This window comes from Microtus ochrogaster, linkage group LG3 (assembly GCF_000317375.1).
Source record: "Microtus ochrogaster isolate Prairie Vole_2 linkage group LG3, MicOch1.0, whole genome shotgun sequence".
In the NCBI taxonomy this organism is placed as follows: Eukaryota; Metazoa; Chordata; class Mammalia; order Rodentia; family Cricetidae; genus Microtus; species Microtus ochrogaster.
Window position 1 is genome coordinate 32,816,246 of NC_022029.1, and position 5,372 is coordinate 32,821,617.

Below are 5,372 nucleotides of genomic sequence, written 5' to 3' on the forward strand. Positions count from 1 at the left end.
TTGCCTCCCCTCCCCTCCTCTGCTCCTGCTTCTCTCCTGGCCAAGCTCAGACCATGTTCACTCCCCTACTCTCTCTCTGCTGTGGACTCTTCCAGATGCCTCTGGCTGTTCTCTTCCTCATATCTATAATAAAAAAAAAAACCTCCCCCGTAGCCATACCATGGAGTGGTCATATCATCAGTCAATACAGCCAACACTGCCAACCTTTCCATTGCATGACCTGCCAACGTACCATATATATATATATATATATATATATATATATATATATATATATATATATATATGCAAATCACACTTTAGGGTTCCATTTATTGAGCCAGCAATGCTTCGGCTATATGTTTTCATGAATTTGTTTCTTTTTTGTGTCTCAGAAATAGCAAGGTCCCTGTAATTTTCTAAACCAGAGGTCTGTAAATCTAAGACAGGACAGCAGCAAATGCCCTGCCCAACCTCTGTGAACTCCCACTCTGTTCCAAGGCCCCTGCAGCTGTTCCCCAAACTCTAACCATATCCTTCTCAGTTTGACTCCACCCCTTTTCCCTAAAGAGCACGTCCTTATTGTCAGGACCATATTCAAATGGCTAAAATGGCCTGGGAGAAGGGCTGGGGAGAGGGCTCTCTGTGCAAGGCACTTGCGACCCAAGAGTGAGGACCGAGTTTGCAGCCCCAGAACCCACATAAAGCTGGAGACTCATGCTATATACAAGCCAGAACAACAAAGAGATCTTGTCTAAAACAAGGTGGAAGACAAAAACCAGCACCTGAGGTCGTCCTCTGACAACAACAACAACAACAACAACACCACACACACCGTATAATTGGGATTAAAAAACAACTTTGGCCCAGAGAAGGCTGCAGAGGCCCAGCCGCGTACAGGCATAGTGGTGAAACTATACTCGTGCCCCAGGGGTGCTGCTGGAAGAGCCACAAGCCTCCAGAGTTTGTCAACTCAGGTTACATGTGGTTTTATGAAGGGAATTTAATGAAAAGAGACTCCTTTGCTATCGTATTTGCAATCAATATAAAAATAGGTTTGCTCTCTTTGCTTTGTTTTTAATTCTGAGGCACAAAATCCTCACCAAGAGTTGTTCTTCTCGCATCATTTAACTTCGAATCCTACTGAGTTGCTCACCCCGCAGCTTGCAGAATAAATGGTACTTTCACAGCCCACCGGAAATTAATGCTACTTGACTGACAGCCTCCCTGCTCTCTGAGAAAAGTGTGACCACAGCTCCGAGCCTTCCTAATTTGACCATAGATGCCGGGAGTGCCTGCAGCTGGGGACAATCCGGGGCAGTCCCAAATTCCGAAGAAAGGTGTGTGGGCCTTGTCTACATTTCTAAGGCTCCAACAGGGAGTGTTGGCTGGACGGGCTTTCAGATGACAAGGCAAATTAATTCCATGAAGCCTCCTAGGGAAGGCAGGATGCCCAACACCTTCCTGGGTCTTCTCCCAGCCCAGTCCCAATCTTGCTTAGATTTCCCTGGTACCTATGTATGTCAGAGGGGGCGAGGTAGTGCCACCTGTGGGTAAAGCCTTATGTAAATGCAGCCTTGCCAGTCAACAGAAAAGCACTAACGTTGCACTCCATTGTTTGGAAAGAAGCCTTGGCAATTAGAGCAGGCAAGCAGAGGAGAAACTATTACGGAACTAAGTTATTAGGTCTGCATCATGGAACATTAAAAAAAAAAAAAACTAAGCTCATTTTTCCGAGAGAAAATTTTAATATCCTCTCCCCACTCCGTCCTTCCTCCCTCCCTCCTTCCCTCCTTCTCTCTCTCTCTCTCTCTCTCTCTCTCTCTCTCGCACCTGATACCATTCTGCGCCAACTGTAAGAGATGCCAAAAACAGGGGGACATTTCTGGGATGTGTCGTGGAGTAAACGGCCGGGGCCAAAACCAGACAGGACAGTGCTGAGAAGCCAAACACAAACAGACTAAACCAGTGGAGAGAAAACAACGGAAGTGAGACCTGCAGAGACAGTAAACGACAGAGTTTCACACACCACAGGCTTTCTGGGGTGGAGAGAGGAAGATGCAGTGCTTGTCAAGAGACAGGAGCTGCTGGACCAGGAAACCAACTGCTGTCACTTCACCACCATGAAGCTAAGGGCCATTTGTGGGTGCCTCAGAATGGCAAGGTTGAGGTAGATCAGAGAAGAGAAGTAATAGGATTTGGGGGTGGGGGGAACCCTCCTGCAGCCATCTGGCCACTCATTGCAACTGTTAACGTGATTCCAACAGCTTCAATTTACTGAGTGCTCACTATGGCCAGGGTCCATACACAAGCACACATGACTCGCATAAGGGGCTTCCGTTCTATGTTATAAAGGACCCAAGGCTCAACGACGTGAAGAGTCCTATTGCAGGGACACAGAGCACCATCTCAACCCTGCTGATAGTTAGCATCGCAAGGGCTAACAAGGTCTCTGCGCACAATGATGAAAGAGTAAAGCTAGTTTATGACTTGGCATCAATTGTTACAGCTCTCCACATGATACACAATGTTCACATCCAATTGTTAACCTGTATTCTTCATATTACTAAATCATTTATTTTGACTGAATAGATGGAATTGGTTTAGAGAGACAATGTAACCCATTCTTTAAATATGGGGAGATTGCTGTGATACTCTCAATTTTTTTTTTTAAGTGGCTATGGAAGAACTGGGGGGAAAGAAGGTGGGGTGTTACCAAGAAAACATAGAAAGGATTTTTCAATTAAAAAAAAAGAAAGGAAGAAAAAGAGAAAGAAAACATATCTGGAAATGATTGCTCCATAAACAAAACATGAGTGTACACAGCAATTTCATGTACTTGTTCCACCCACTCGGTTGTTCTTAATGATTCAAGAACAGAACTGCCTGGGCAGATTTACAGGCTCCCGTTCCTGACATCTGTGCGTGTTCACAGAACGCCGGATCGTTCGCTTCTGCTGGGGGGGAGGCGCAAACACCTTGGGGTTGATTTTTACCTTTCCTGAGACTCAAATGAAAACAGACGCAGTTCTCCTGCGTTCGCCTGGGAACTCATAGGATAGAGGTGTAAGGGGCAAGAAGACAGGGCGGGGTTGACCTTCGGAGCGGAAAGACAGGTGACGATCACACAGCGCAGTGACTAGAATCACGCCTTTGTTCAACTCCCCGGTAATTAAAAAGCCGAGATCTGGCCCGGGTCTTTGGCTGGATGGCATGGGCTTGTTTGGAATCAATACAGCAGACTGTTCTCCTGAGGAAAAAGTATTGATAAGGAGTAAGGGTCTGGGTGTGACTGGGGGTGGGGGAGGGGGGGGGAACGTGTCACTCCAGGTCAAGGGTCAGCAGCCCTTACCTGAGCCTTCCAACTTTCTCAGCAGTGCTTTGGGGCCTGTCCTGTATCCTCCGGTCTCCTAAAGGGAAGATTTGCTTCCCAGTTGTCACTTCCTGCAGATCTGTAAGTTCTTCCCAGGCTGTTCTCCATAGACTTTCTTTACCAGACTCGAGGCTCATTCGTTTTGCTGAAGTCCTACCTCGCTCCCCACTATGTCCGCCATTTTAAAAGCACTTGGTATACTGAGCCAGAATGCGCTGAACAGACTGAGGTGTTCTGTACCTACGAATACTCAGCTAACCCTGTGAGTCACCTGGGAGGAAGAGCTGGGAAGTGAGCAGCCACTCAAATCCAAGTGGGCAGGCACAGCCTATCACCCGGCCACCTTCTTTAAGTGGTTATGTTAGGACTGTCACTTTGGGTTTCTATGTAGTAGAAAATCAAAAGGAAATTACTATGACTGGAAAGCCAGCTCACTGGAGAACACAGGTTCAATCTCTAATACCCCAAAGCCTACACGATAACAACACAAATGCCAACTTTCCACTCTGAGCTAGAAGGGAGGCAGGCAAACGGATGTGTTTGGCATCTGGGATGACCAGGTGAGATGGTTCAGTGGGTAAAGGCTCTGGCCACCAAACCTGACGACCTGGATTGGAACCCTGGGACCAACATGGAGGAGAGAGCTGACTCCCACACTTTGCCCTCTGACACATGCCCTTTGGCACCTCCTCAAACAAATCCGTGTTAAAACACTTTTAAAAGTAAAAATTCTCACCCAGGCATGGTGGTACATGCCTTTAATACCAGCATTTGGGAGGCAGAGGCAGGAGGATCTTTGAGTTCAAGGCCAGCCAGGCCTATAGAGGGAGTTCCAGGACAGCCAGGAAATAAATAAGATAAAAATTATCTGAGCTGGGCTTGGTAGCCTAAGCACTGAGGCTGGGGTAGGAAGATTTCCACTTTGAGGTGGCGACACATTTTAAATTGATGCTAATGGCAGAAGCTGGCTGTTTTTTCATGAGACGCCAGACTCTTGTACTGCAAGCAGCCCAGATTGTGTATCTGTGGTGGCTCCTTCATCCGGGATCCTCCTGGCAGCTCTGCTTCGGCTAGCTCACGGCCTTAACTTCCCCTTCCTCGGGAAGGCTGAGAAGTGGGGAGAAAGAGCAAAGGAGGCAGCAGAAACAGATTTTCAGGTTAGAATTTTTCATCATAACCTCTCCCTCTCACGTACTTTTGAGGCAGCCTGTGTATCTAAAACTGGCCTTCGGCTTGCTATACAGCAAGGTCGTACTTGATAGAACCTTGAACTTCTTTCTGCTCCTGCTCCCCTCCTGAGTTCTGTGAGGGCGGTTATGTGTCATCCTGCCCCCGGAACTTCATGCATGCCAGGTGTGTGAACTTGAACTTTACCAAATCCTATGGCTCCACTAACTTTATACCAACACCAGTTCCAGGGCCGGCAAGATGGCTCAGTGACTGAAGGAACTGATGCCAAGCCTGGCAGCCCGAGGACAATCCCCAGAACCGACAAAACTGATTCCTGCAAGTGCCCACCAACAACATACAAATTCATAAATATGTAAATAAAAAACCAACCCTGAACCCCACAATAGACGGAAAATTCTAATGGTTTACAGAATGATTAATTTATTTTTGTTAATTTTCCTGGATTTTTGGTAACATTACCTTCCATATAGGCCTAGGCCTGACTCCCTGCACGCTCGCTCTCTCTCTCTCTCTCTCTCTCTCTCTCTCTCTCTCTCTCTCTCTCTCTCTGTGTGTGTGTGTGTGTGTGTGTGTGTGTGTGTATGATGTAGTGAGTGTGAATTTGAACTTGCCCATCTGCACATGCACATAAGGGTACCCAGAGGATAACACTAGGATGTCATTCCTTAAGCATCTTTTGAGACACCGTCTCTCAGTGAACCTCCCACTCACCACCACATAGGCTGCAGGCACACTCATGGAAGTAACCGCTTAGGGTGATTATTAACTATGATGTGTGGAGGTAGTGTTGGCTCATTTCTTCATTCTTGTTTGTTAGTGCACTCACTCA